This window comes from Stegostoma tigrinum, chromosome 11, assembly GCF_030684315.1.
Source record: "Stegostoma tigrinum isolate sSteTig4 chromosome 11, sSteTig4.hap1, whole genome shotgun sequence".
Lineage (NCBI taxonomy): Eukaryota > Metazoa > Chordata > Chondrichthyes > Orectolobiformes > Stegostomatidae > Stegostoma > Stegostoma tigrinum.
Window position 1 is genome coordinate 47,377,898 of NC_081364.1, and position 14,582 is coordinate 47,392,479.

General features: G+C 39.1%; 1 long non-coding RNA gene across 2 annotated transcripts in view; it reads right to left on the reverse strand.

Moving 5' to 3' along the window:
* The window catches only part of LOC125460167 (uncharacterized), a 112,315-nt gene that overhangs the window by 92,021 nt on the left and 5,712 nt on the right, over positions 1 to 14,582 (reverse strand). The window contains exon 2 of one of the 2 annotated variants that reach the window (XR_007249203.2): positions 4,294 to 4,396. The exons of the other annotated variant lie outside the window; for it this stretch is intronic. This is a non-coding gene — a long non-coding RNA (uncharacterized LOC125460167). The remainder of the gene's footprint in view (positions 1 to 4,293; positions 4,397 to 14,582) is intronic. 2 annotated transcript variants of the gene reach the window in all.

Consider the following 14,582-nt stretch of genomic DNA (forward strand, 5'->3'; position numbering starts at 1 on the left):
TACCAGTGACTCCACTTTCAAGTAACTTTGCACCTGCATCCCAGATCTCTTTTATCAATAACACTCCCCAGGACCCCTTAAGAATATGGTTTGGCAATCTGCTAAAAATATTTTTGCTGGACTCCCGTGGAACTTCTTTTAATTTCAGTGTTGTGGTCTGTGTTACCAAGCAACCTGACAACATATCTCAGGTATTTGAAACTAATTTCAATTCACCAAGCTAAGGATGAATAAAAATATTGTATATCACTTGTCATTTCTGACAGGACGTAAAGCATGGAAATTTGCAATAATATACTTTTCACCCAAGTTTCATTCAGAAATTAATTACAGAGTCTTAGAGACATACAGCACAGAAACAGACTCTTTGGTCTGACTCATCTATGCAGACCAGATATCCTAGATAAATCTATTCCCATTTGCCAGCTTTTAAACATTCCTATTTGTGTACCCATCCAGATGCCTCTTACACGTTGTATTTGTACCTGCCTCCAACACTTTCTCTGGCAACTCATTCCATACATGCTCTGTTTGCAAAAGTTTCCCCTTCCATCCCTTTTAAAGCTTCCCCCTCTCACCTTAAACCTATGCCCTTTAGTTTTGGACCCCCCAACGCTGGGGAAAAGACCTTGTCCATTCACCCTATTCCATGCCCTTTACGATTTTATAAACCTCTGTATGTCACCCCTCAGCCTCTAATGCTCCAGGGAAAATAGAGGGGGGGGGGGGAACAGCATCCTGATCAATGTATTGATAATACTGATAGTGAGAGAAATATATTACATTGTACCTGATTTGACATCTCTTTAATTGCAGTGCAAGTATTTAGTTGTGTCCTTAGTGTGTACATCTCTAATATTAACTCTTGTGTGTGACTGGCTACTTCCATCCTATTCAGCACTTCAAAGGTTCCATGCATGCATTGTCCTAGTGTCCTTACCAGTTAGGAAAGTGGGTAAGAGCTGAACAAACATGGGCAAAATTCCGTCACCAGTTTTTTTAGGAAAGAGCCTGCACTAGGATATGTAACAGAAAGGTAGTTAGATGAGAATGTAGAGAATGGGAATCAGCCCCACATCATTTCTTCAGACCAACAAACATGTCTTTGCACCCACAGGGACTCAAGCAAATCAGCAAAGGCCGAGCAGATGCAGAACAAAGACAAACAGCCAAATCAGGAACAATAGAGGAATCTCGTGCCTAAAAGGGTCCTGGATCTACTGGATAAATCCAGATTAAGTACAGTAATTCAAACTAACTCACTCATGGGACTGATATTAAAATAGAAACTAAAAAATCTGTGGATGCTGTAAATCAGGAACAAAAACAGAAGTCGCTGAAAAAGATCAACAGGTCTGGCAGTATCTGTGAAGGAAACTAATCAGAGTCAATATTTTGGGCCCAGTGATCCTTCTTCAGAACTGATATAAAAATATTATCTCTTTTTATTTGTGATCCTCTTCACTATCATAAAATTTTCTTCTGTACAATAAGCATTTATCTCTCTATAAAAAATAAATCATACAATTCAGCATGCTTTTTATTGTTGGGTTACTTAATGTGAAACTTAGTTGTTAGTATTGAACACAAGATCAAGCACCAACAATCAATAAATATTAAAATGAACTGTCTTAGTTTAGTTGTTATTTTGTCAGAGAATTTTGCAAATAGTAAAGTATGTTTTAATTTCGCATCGTAGATTAATGGTTGTCTGTAATAAATATAAAAACTGATTTAAAATAAAGAAAATACAATGGTAAAACAAAATGGTGCTTTTCCAAGAGAAATAGGAAAGTTTTAGATCAGATATTCCAAATTCAAGTTAGTACTTTCTAAATCACTGCATACAGCAATAAAGAGTGACCTTCTGGCATAGTGAAAGTATCCGTAATAGATATGTTGTCAGGTTAATAGGTTAACATACCACCACAATATCAAAAAAGTTCCCAAGGGAGTTTACCAAAAATATTTCGGGGATTCCCAAATCATGAGATCACTTATTCTCAAGGGGTCATTGCAGTTGGGCAGATGTTTTGCCAACTGATAGGTGCACTGTTATTCTTCAAAAATGTATGTTGACGATTAACTCATTAGAAGACAGGCCACAAGAAACTGTGGTAGATTTTGTGATGTAATCTATAGCACATGCACATTTTAATCAACAGTTAGGTGACAGAAAGAACACTGAGCTCAAGTCTCACACAAGGATTTGTTGGCCATAGAAAAAGCATTTGTAATGTGGCCAACAGGTCGATTATCAACTTGCAAATCCTTTCAATATATCGGATAGCAGGAGGTATGAGTGTAAGTGTCTCCTGGCAGCTGTCCTGCAGAATGCAATGAGAAACCACCACAACATTTTGCCCGTCAGTGTAGGCCAATTAAATAGACATCCAAAGCCCAGTTCTTGGAAGGAAGGACAGGAGAAAGGGCAGACACATGTAGCAATTGTAGTTAGTCAGGGTTGAGGAAGTGGAAGAGTGTTGGATGTACACTGGTAGTATTGAGATGATGATTTTTGGATTGAGAATGAGGATCCTAGAATGTGGGAGTATTGTAATGGAGAGCAGTGTTCTGAAAAATGAGGGGAAAGTTGTAGAAAGTGGAAGAATTTTGATACCAGGTTCATCGAGATAAATCAGTATAAGAAACTGCCAGCTGGAAATGTGTGCAAATATCAGCAATTTTTTGCAGAACTATACTTTGAAAAGAGATAATGGGAACTGCAGATGCTGGAGAATTCCAAGATAATAAAATGTGAGGCTGGATGAACACAGCAGGCCAAGCAGCATCTCAGGAGCACAAAAGCTGACGTTTCGGGCCTAGACCCTTCATCATTCCTCTCTGATGAAGGGTCTAGGCCCGAAACGTCAGCTTTTGTGCTCCTGAGATGCTGCTTGGCCTGCTGTGTTCATCCAGCCTCACATTTTATTATACTTTGAAAAGGGCAACTTTGGCTATGTGGTCTATGACTCTAATAACAGATGTGTAATCTTCCAAAAGCGTGAAACTCAAACCACAGTATAATTCGTAGAAACTCGTCACACACAGCACAGAAGGAAACTTTGTGGAACACTGAACGTGTGTTATGGCGTGTGTCAATTCCTTGATCTTTCCTTTTTCCCCTGCAATTTGTTTTCTATCAAAAAGGAAATCAGATGAATACATCAAAGTTAGTACAGAATCTTCTTCCACAACTATTCCAAACACTGTATGCCAGATTATAATAATTTCTTGAATAAGAGAGTTGTGTCAAACTAATTTTTTTTTGTTCATTACTTTCAATCTGTGTTTTCTGGTACTGAATCTTCCTATGGAAACCATGACCCTTTGATGTACCCTTTTCAAAGCATTTCATGAATTTGAATGACTCTATTAGATCTTCCCTGCAGCTTTATGTTTGGCGCCAGCGAAAAGCATTCCAGCTTCTCTGGCTCTTCCCCAGAGGAGATCCCTCATCTCAGTACTATTTTAGTGTTCTCTGCACCCCTACCCAAGACTTTGGCATCTTTCTGAAATTCTGATGCCCAGATGAAACACAATGCCCAACTGTGCCATAATCCATGTTTTAAAGGCTTAGCATTTTGAACATTTTGTATTTTTGCGTTTGAACCCGATTCCTCCATTCTTAATTCCTCATCAAGTTGTCTTGCCACATTCAAAAGATTTTTAAATGACTAAGTCAGCAGACCTTTCTGTTCCTGTTCCCTATTGTTCTCCCCCAAACTATAAAATTGTCAAATTTATCGTATGTTGTCTTTCTTCATCCTTTCAAAATGCATCACGTTAACCCTGTTCTGCACTGAATTTCATGGAGCAGTGTCTCCTCATTTATTAAGGCTGGCCTGTCCTTACTGGTGTCTACTACCAACTGTCACATGGCTTACCACATTTCTGAATTTTGAATCAAGGACTTCCAAGGTAACAACTTCAGAAAAGAAGTAAATAGATTGCAGTTGGGCAACAACATGGAAGAGGTGCATTCATCCCCACAAACTCACTCGGAACAAACACTCAATCATGTTAAATTATTGATTTGCACCCTGACTCAACTGGATTCCTAAAGGACACTTTATCCTATCTGTCTAAATCATGTTGGCAATAACAAAATTCATACGTCATCAAATGATCGATCATGAAGCAGATCCAAATATGACTTTGGCCAAAGGTCATCAAGAGTGGTAGGCTATCAATTGATACTTCAAAGTACCATTGTGAAAGCTGACCAGACAATGAATTCACTCATCGTGTCGCTGCATTAAAAAAATAGAATTAGCAATTGATATACTTTACCATTTATAGTCGCAAATAAAGCACTTCATGATTATGTTCTCTAAACTTTTTCCTAATTGAAATGATTTATCTTCTGAACAAGAGCTTTAGGATCCAAAGTCATCTGTGGAAAAAATATTTTTGCTGTTAAGACTCCATGCAATGTAGCAGTTTATTATCTTCCTTGTTATTCTCTAATTTATTCAAGTGGGCATGGATTGACAAATGACTTTGTGGCACATAAACCAATAATTTATGTTACATCAAAGATAACTGGAAATACAGTGGAAATGATATTGGTATTTAATGCATTGTGCAATTCTTAAATATAATCTCAAATGCTTTATTAACACCAAAAGTTATTGCTTCCAACTGAACCCTGTAATTACAAGAAATTACAAATTAATCATTTCATGATAGTGGTTCTCTTTCAAAAGTACTTCATGACTGTAAAGTGCTTTAAGATGCTGCAAAGTATTGTAAAAAGATCATTCTTTCATAGTTTTTCATCTAGTTTTGGTTTTGTATCCATACGTAAGTAATTTGAATGGTCTTTTACACTACAGGAAGTTGTTATTTCTACAAGTTGTCAGAAAATTACAAGTAAACGTTTTTCTCCTGTTCTGCTCATGCATTAGGAATGTAATCATTCTGGGAATAAACATTATAATGACTGAAACAGTAGAAATTCTAAACCTGTGGTAAATGTATTTCCATGGATTTGCAACATTTTATCCACTTAATCACCGCAATGCTGCAGCAAAGTTAAATCTTTATGTAGCAGACATTGCAGAACTTGTTTCTCTTTTTTGAAGTTTAGGTCAGTCATTTCACCCATTTCTACTATTGTGATATTGTGCCTTTTCCTTCAGAGAAACTATTAAGGTTATGTTGCATCACACCCTTCTGCTTAGTTTCAGTAAAGTTTATGGGGATGCAGTTGGCAAATTAAAGAGACTTTGGAAAAGCTCAATTCCTGGAATAAGCCACTCAGCGTTATTACCACAGTGGCCATGAGCCAGGTATGCACTATGGCAGTGACTTTATCTGCAGCAATATAAATTCATACATTTTTCTGGTTCAGCTGGTTTTAAAATTTAATAATGTAATCAAATAGCCAACTTATCATTTCACTTTCCTGAAGAATACTAGCCTGAGAAATGTCTACTACAACATTTTAACTTAAACTTTTGATTTTCAAGAATTGTTCCTGAAGTAAAGATGTTCTGATTTAACAGTAGTTAACAATTCGATATTATTTGTTTCAGTTTATATCTGCCCAGCTGATAACCATATCAGACAGTCTTATTCTGATTAACTTTCTCCTTTCTTATGACTTTATTCTGGACTGGATCCTAACCTAGTAAAGTTCCATGCACTTTTGTATTTCATTGCCTTTTGTACCAATTGACCATTTTGCTGCAGTAAATGTGTTGCTAGAACTGTCATCTTTTTTACATTGCACTATATATACTAATAACACTGTAACTTCTGTGCTTTACCTAGTTCCACTTAACAGCATATTTGGTTAGTTTTTTGAAAACTTTCATTGCTAACACTAATATCTCAACAGTGTGCTATTCATCTGAATGTCTAGTAATTTGATATGTTGGATTGCCTGCTCTGAAACTTATTCAAAATGAATACATAAAGCAGAGATTGTAGACAGTGCATTGCTTATTCTCAGTAACATCTGAAATGTTAAAATGACATCCAGTGTATCAAGTTGGGATCCAAAGATAAAGGCCCTAATTATTCCATCCTCCAATTTAATATTATGTTAAAAGGAATTATATTCAAAACGCTGTTATGTTCTATGTTACTTGAATTTTCACCCTCACTACGAACGAAGCATCCAGATGTTGATCCAGTCTCATTACGGGTATTTGGTTTTGATTAGATACTTCACACATGACACGCCATGAGCATTCTACACCACAAGCAAAATGCCTCCAAATGATGTGTTTTAGCATTCATTGATTGCATTGTGGGATTTCAAAATAAAACTCACACCATAATAGTTCAATGTGTAGTACAGCAACAGACCACTGCAGCTGATTGCATTTTTATTGTGCCAGCCCACTAAGGCTTGTTCCCTCTTAATTGCTCCTATAATCTGTACATTATTTGGTGTTAAAGTATTCTGACATTATTTTCTTAAGACATTGTTCATGGGTGGTCTGGGGTCTGCTTACTTTCAGACTCAGCTGCAAAACACAGCATAGGGTTAGCGAGTGCAAAACAGTAGGACTGAGCGGGGAGAATGAAAGAAAGTACAAAATGGGCTCCAGAATTTTAAAACTGAATCCACACAGCATTGATGGAAAGTTTTGGTTCTTTTCTCCCAAATCAATGGCACCTTATAGAGAAACTTTTGACTACTGTTCAGCTAGAAACACTTTTCCTGGTTTTGATTTTCACCCAGAATATGGTATTGGAAGACAATTTGTCTACAATTAAAAAAAGTTGTGTCTCTAAAGCATTTTTTTTGTGATTGGCAGCAAGATTGATAAGTAACAGGGAGAGACACACTTCCTTTTTGCAACATAGTTGTTATTTCTTCCCAGTATGATATTATACTGAAGAGAACTGTGACAAGTTTAAGCTACATACTGAGAAATATAGCACACAAGTATGCAATTATTTTAATATTCTTTCATAGGATGAGCCCACTAGCAAGATTAGCCTATATTGTCCATCTTTAATTATCGTTGGGAAGGTGGTGATTAAAATTTTTTCTTGAAATGTCACGGTTAGGGAGGAGTGGCAATATGTTCAGATCTATTTGATATGAAATTCTAGGCTTTTGACCCAATGGTATTTCCAAGTCAAGATAGTGTATGACTTGGAGAGGAACTTGCAAGTGGTGTGCTATGATCCTTTCTCTTCTAGGCAGTAGACAGCTTGGAGTTTGATAGTGATGTCAAAATAGTATTGGCAAGTTTATATGATTAGATTAGATTAAATTCCCTACAGTGTGGAAACAGGCCCTTCGGCCCAACAGGTCCACACTGCCCCTTGAAGCATCCCACCCAGACCCATTCCCCTATAACCCACACACCCCTGAACACTGCGGACAATTTAGCATGGCTAACTCACCTAACCTGCACATCTTTGGAATGTGGGAGGAAACCGGAGCACCTGCAGGAAACTCACACAGACACGGGGAGAATGTGCAAACTCCACACAGGCAGTCGCCCGAGGCTGGAATTGAACCTGGGTTCCTGGTGCTGTGAGGCTGCAGTGCTAACCACTGAGCCACCGTGCTGCAGGGCATCCTATAAAGAGGAAACATATTGTTGCCGATATTAAAGAGTTTGTGTTTAAGATAGTGAATGGAGTGTCAATCGAATGGGCTGCTTTGTTCTGGACGATATTGAGTTTCCTGCATGTTGTTAGAGCTTCACTCATCCAGGCAAGTGGAGATCATTTCATCACTCGTCCTCAGACCTTGTGATTTTGGGAGCTGGGAGGATGGAATGAAAATATTTGCCACAGGATTTCCAACTTCTGACCTGCTGTTGTAGTCACAGTATTCAGATGTCATATCTAATGAAATATATGGTGAATGCTGACTTCTGGGATGTTGATGGTTTGAGATATGGTGATGTTATTGACATTGAAATTCAAAGGAAAACGGTCATGGCCAAACACTTGTGTGACAAGTGTGAGGAATATTATATGCCTCTGATCAATCCAAATGTTAATTATATTCTGACATAAATGCAAGCATGCATGAATGACTTCAGCATCTGATTCGATATAGGACACCACTCTCAGGAACTCCTGAGGGTCAACTCATGTGTCATTACCTGACAAAGGAGGAACACTCTAAAAGCTTGTGATTTCAAATAAATCTGTTGGACTATAACCTGGTGTTGTGCGACCCAGACATCGTCCACTCCAGTCCAACACCACGACCTTCACACGTCCAAACAACCAAAACCATCTATCTTCTTGTTAGATCCAACTCCAACCATGGAGTGATTTCCCTTTGTTGACCATTGACAAAGTTTTACTGAGGCTCCTTGATGTCACATTCAGTGAAATCCTTTCTGATATCAAGGACAGTCATACCTACCTATGAATTCACTTCTTTTTATCTATGTTTGAGATAAGGTCGTAATGAGGTCTGGAACAGAGTAGCCTTAACTGTAAAACAAATTTTGGAGCTAAATAGTCTTGGTGGAATGCAAATCCAGCTTCTTTGAGCATTTTGTTGTTCAGTAAGTACTGTTTAACAGCACAAATGATACATTCTATCAGTTTGCTGATGATTGGGTGAAGCCTCATGAGGTGGTTAAACTGGACGGTCCCATTTTTGTGGGCAGATTGCGCTAAGGCAATGTGGGTCATATTGCAGATATGTCATCATCTAAATCATAGAAGTTTTATTTTAGGTTTGAAAGCAGCACCACTGCCACCAGCAGACAATTCACTAACAACCCAAGAGCATAATTACACTTGAAGCACTTTGTTTGCTCTTTTGCAATAATAAGACGTTTCCGTGTTTCAGGACACTGAAGTTTCAAATGGGTAAATTTAGCTGTAACTATTAACGACTTTCCTTTGCAGCGTTAGTGAACTCTCACACTCAAGTTGCTATCTTTGGTGTCAATTCAAGTACAACGCACACTAAGGGTACATTACGGTACAATTCTGATTTGCAACATTCCTTTGTCAAGAAATGTCAACAGCTCAACTTTTCAGGTAGGCCATCGTAGACCTCAGTATTACCGCATTTACAGTGCGCGGCGACTGCACAAGTTTCTGTTGCAGACTTGTTCTGTAATAACGGTGAGCGTTGATGACCTCGCCGTTTTACTGCACAGGGAAGGCCACTGGCTATGTCAACGGCACCGTTCGAAATTGTAAAATTGTACGATGCAGTGGGAAATCCCTTTAACAGTGCCACCTACGGGAGTGACGGATCCCTACAACTGCAACGCACAACCAGTGAAGGCCGACGGCCGGGCTTTACGGTGTTAGGGAGGCTTTCAGCCTTCAATGATCTTAGAAGTCAGAAGAGTTGGACAATTTTTGAATGATGTACACCGTGCGCTAATCCGAAAGGAGCAATGGATCAGAACCAATGCTATTTCCAAAGGTTTGCCGAAGCGTCAAATTTTAAAAAAGTCGCATAAATTTGCCTATCAATTCAGAATTAAACACGTGTCTCCTTTCAATTCACAAAAACTTAATCAGGACACGCGTACCACTAACAAAATGAATTGAACTATTTGACATGAAACTGTTACAAATGTAGCAAATCTTGTTAAAATGTTACTCCATTGTTTCGTGGCACGATTTCAGGTTTAACAATCGGATTTCCGATCAAAATTATTTTTAAGAGTGTTTAAAATTTTAATTTGGAAAATTATATCTACTAAAAGCGCTTTTAAAAATGCGATTTCCATGCCTCTTTTGCTGCAGCGGCCTGTTTTCTTCCCCCTGTTTTTACAATGCAGAGACTTTAAGCCTACCATTTTGATCCCACATGAGACGGCACTCCTCGACGTAGTTGCAGCCCAGGTTAGGAGAAGCAGTCAAAAATCCCTGCTCGCATCGAGTCTTACAGGCGCTGCTCCTTTGGCCGACTGCAACGTTCGGGTCGCAAAACAACATGGTACATAATACAGATAAGATTTGGGGCAGGCATTTGTCATCAAAAAGAGAATCTTTTAACTTTTAAAAGTGAGAGATAAAGAAAATAATATTAAATCGTTGTCTTAATTGATTACCAAATTAAATATTTTAATAGGTTTATAAACTTTCATTCATTTGCTTTATATTGGATGATGCATTTGTTTCAGCCTCACGTTCACAGTCATACAGCATAGAAACAGTCCCTTTGACCCATCAGGTCTGTGGCAACCAACAAACACCAAAATACACTAAATCCATTTACCTCTATTCTGTTCAGAGCCTACTGTGCCCTAGCATTTTAAGTAGTCATCCAGGTGCTTCTTGAATGTTGCAACAGTACCTGCTAACATCACCCTCACAGGCAATACCTTCCATAAATTTACTACCTTTGGGAGGGGAAAAAAAAGTTCTCAGATCTCCTCTTAACCACTTTCTCCTCAGCTTAAGTGTCTGCCCTCTGGTCTTAGACACATCTGCCACGGGGAAGAGTCTCAACCTTTTCTGTCTATGCCTCTCATAATTTTGTATATCTCAATGAGATATCCCTCAACCTCTGCTCTAAGGAAAGCAAACCCAGCCTAACCAGTTTCTCCTCTTAACTGGACATTTCATTCACAGTCAATATATTGAAGAATTTCCTCTGCACCCTCTCACATTCTTCTGATACTGTGGTGACCAGAAGATCTTAGCGGAGGTGAAGGCTGAGTGGTATCATTTGCACGCCTATTGACCCAGAGAACTTGGTAATGTTCTGGGGAGCTGGGTTCAAATCCTGCCATGGCTGATGGTGGAATTTGAATTCATTAGATATCTGGAATTAGGAGTCAAATGATGACCATTAAATATTTGTCAGGAAAAACCCATCTGCCTCACTAAAGTCCTTTAGGGAAGGTAACTGCTGTCCTTACCTGGTCTGGCCGACATGTGATTCTAGATCCACAACAATGTAGTTGACACTTAACTGCCCTCTGGATAATTAGGGATGTGTAATAATTACTGGCCTGGCCCGTGATGCCCACATCCCGTGAATTAATGATAAAAAGAACTGTACACTGTATTCCAGCTGTGGCCTAACCAATGTTTTATAAAGTTGTAACAAAAAAAAACTTTCTTGCTCCTATATTCTACTTTTCAGCGAAACTGGTGAAACTGGTGAAGTCCACATTAATACCATTAGGCTGCAGGGTTCCCAGGCGGAATATGAGTTGCTGTTCCTGCAACCTCCGGGTGGCATCATTGTGGCACTGCAGGAGGCCCGTGATGGACATGTCATCCAGAGAATGGGAGGGGGAGTGGAAATGGTTTGCGACTTCACCAGTTTCAAAATCTGGCCTTCCCCTGCAGCATCCCTAAACCAGCCCAGTTCGTCCCCTCCCCCCACTGCACCACACAACCAGCCCAGCTCTTCCCCCCCACCCACTGCATCCCAAAACCAGTCCAACCTGTCTCTGCCTCCCTAACCTGTTCTTCCTCTCACCCATCCCTTCCTCCCACCCCAAGCCACACCCCCATCTACCTACTAACCTCATCCCACCTCCTTGACCTGTCCATCTTCCCTGGACTGACCTATCCCCTCCCTACCTCCTCACCTATACTCTCTCCACCTATCTTCTTTACTCTCCATCTTCGGTCCACCTCCCCCCTCTCCCTATTTATTCCAGTTCCCTCTCCGATGAAGGGTGAAAGAAATGTAACTAGTTTACTAATGTGATTACCATCTTAATTCCACAGATTTTGCAAAGAAAAGTGTTATTTTATGTAATAGAAGATCTTAATAGCTGTTTACCAGAAATACATATTTAGAGCAATTGAAACATAACCAAATAGAAACAGCAGGAATATACAGATGACTTGAGGGGAGCAATTCCATTGCTCTGACCAGGTTGCAGCAGTGCAAGACATAATAGCCCATAATTGTGCTGCTCTTGCAATTTAAATTCATTCATTAGCAAAGGGAGCAGCTTCATTTGACAGTGATGATCCCAAACAGGTGATGAGGGAAAATTCTAATGCAGCAAATTTCATTCAGCCGATGAGTACTCAATTCCAAATGCCAGCAAACATGAGGTTTGAATCTGTTGTTGGTCTGGTTGAGGAAGTTCTAACGTGCAGCTTGCTAACCAACGTGGAAATTGTTAATGCTGTGCAGGAGAATTCTACTGCTAGCAGGAGTGAGGAAGAGGCCCACGCATGCAAATTCAGTGGGCAGCTGGAGGTAGAGAAACCAGCCCTGATCAGGGCAATGGTTTTTCATCTGAGAGACTGCCGAGGAAGTGGCTGACAACCAAATCTCATTTCCCAATGAAACCTCTCATTGTGGTAAAGACTTTGTAGACAAATGTGTTGGCAGCAGGAAGCAAACCACAATCAGAGCATGACCAAACATTATTACATTGCATATTATTCAGTGCTTAAGTTGTAACAGACAATGCCTCTATTGTAATTCTGAAACACAAAAAGGAGAGGTTCTTTTTTATAAAATCTAAGAGTTTATTTAAGGGGTCATGGATATAGTTCCATAGTGGTAACAAAACAGAAATTTATACTAAATTTAGCCAAAGCCATTGTGCAAGATCACAGTTTATTCAAATTGTGGCTCTCATTCCACTCCACCTGAATGTGATGCCTCATATTATAGTGTAGTTCCATTTATTTTGGTTGACTTACCAAAGCAGCTATCTGTTGCATGAGCAGATAGTGAATCCTAATGGTGTATTTATTGAGAGGGGGATATTGTCACTGCTCAGACCCAAGCCTCATCGTTTTGAAGTTCAATTCCTGTGCTCTCCTTTCCCAAATCCATCTGGCTGCAGTTTTTATAGAATATACGTTCCATTGTCTTTTTCACATTCCAATTTCCATCCTTCATTGGCTTTCTTTTCCATAATGAATTGGTATAAAATTACATTGTCAAATTCTTCCATGGCCACATTGTGTGATCTCCTTCAATTGTACATCTTTGCACATGCACTTTTCCCTCCACTCTTATGGCACCATCTATTTTGCATTTGTTCACTCTCATTTCTCTGTTTCATCATGCTTATCCATTCATTTAGGCATTAAATAACCAGCTTTTTAAATAACCCTCTGTTTCCCAAAATATCTCTGCTTACTACCTCTGATGTACAAATGATCCAATTATTAATTTCCAGATGATGAGCATGTTCAGCACAAATATCCTACTCTGTTCAATTACATCCTTTTACTATTCCAGGCCATCCTGAAGGGAAGATACACATGCTTTTCTTTATTTCACACGGTAATGTTTCACAAGTCATTCCCCTAATTTCCTTCATTTGTATCCTAATTTCCAGCATTAAATGCAAAGAGTTTCTAAATTTCACCTCAACGATTGAGGCCATTCGTGGAATTGTAATGCTGGCCTTTCTTCTTCCTTCCTGCTCCTGAACTCCCACTAGGCTTTTGCCCAATCTACTTCTCAGTGAGCATCATTTTACAAATTACTCTTGCATCTGCTCATGCCCTCTAAAATTCATTTCTCCCTTGGGATACCACTCCAGTTCACAATCTTACCCCGACCTCCACAACCCCATCTCGCTTCTTACTCAAGAACTCTTCTTGGCCCTCATAACTGCTGACATTCCTTTTAGGCACTATTCCTCTCCCAATCAAAAACAATCATCATGCTCTTCGGATAACATATCCGTCCTCTTTGACCATTGTCTCATCTCAACCTTTTTCCTGTCAAGGCTGTTTCAATGCACTGTCACCTCCTAGTTCTAGACATCTCTCTGCAAATTTCGTTATTTTAATTAATTTGGTCCATATTGTTTGCTGTGACTATCCTTCCTTGTCTTCTCAATTACTGTGCTTCTTATGAAATCGTTGAGTACCATCCTCTCTCAGGTGATTTTGTTGTCCAGCTCCATGGACTGGCCTGGTGTCATTTCATTTCCATTTGTTTTAATACAGCTCGCATTTCATCAAAAGTTTCTGCTCACATCCCTGGACTTCCCTAAATTTTTAACTAATGCTCCTTCATCTTCCTCCTTCACATGGTGCCCACACTATTTCTACAACCTCCTTCAGTCCTGGTATCCTCTTGAATATGTTTTGACCCTCTGGTTGGAAATATTTGGGAATTCCCAAGATTATTTGCTTCAAAGTTAGAAACAATTTTCCTTAACCCACCATCTCTACAGGTCTCTATCAATGTTTAAAAGTTTGCCTAAACTCTATCTTTTGAGCTGAACTTGCGGTCACCTCCATCAATTTCTTGCACATGGCTTGATATCAATACCTGTAACCTTTTTATGTAAATTTTTCAGCACACTGTCTCATCAACTCCAATTAAATATACAATATGTTTCCAAGTTGTGGCTAATGTATGTAGAAATAATATTCCCTAGCAAGTGTTTGAGAAGATAAAACTCTGCACAAAATTTTCTTTAACAAGAATGGTGGTACCAATATAAAATATGTTTAGTACTTAGGCAAACTTGGCAGCCAAGAACTGGCCCTGAGGGAAAAGCCTATTCAGTTAATCATTTAAGAAATGAAATGACATGACAGATCTGTTTGTGTTTATGGTTCGTGGCTTAGTGAAATATGATGACAGAGATTAATTTGTGTTCATCATTGTTTCAACAATTCCAGGATACTACTGCTAACTAATATCATTTAGTTGTTTCTTCTGTCAAGTT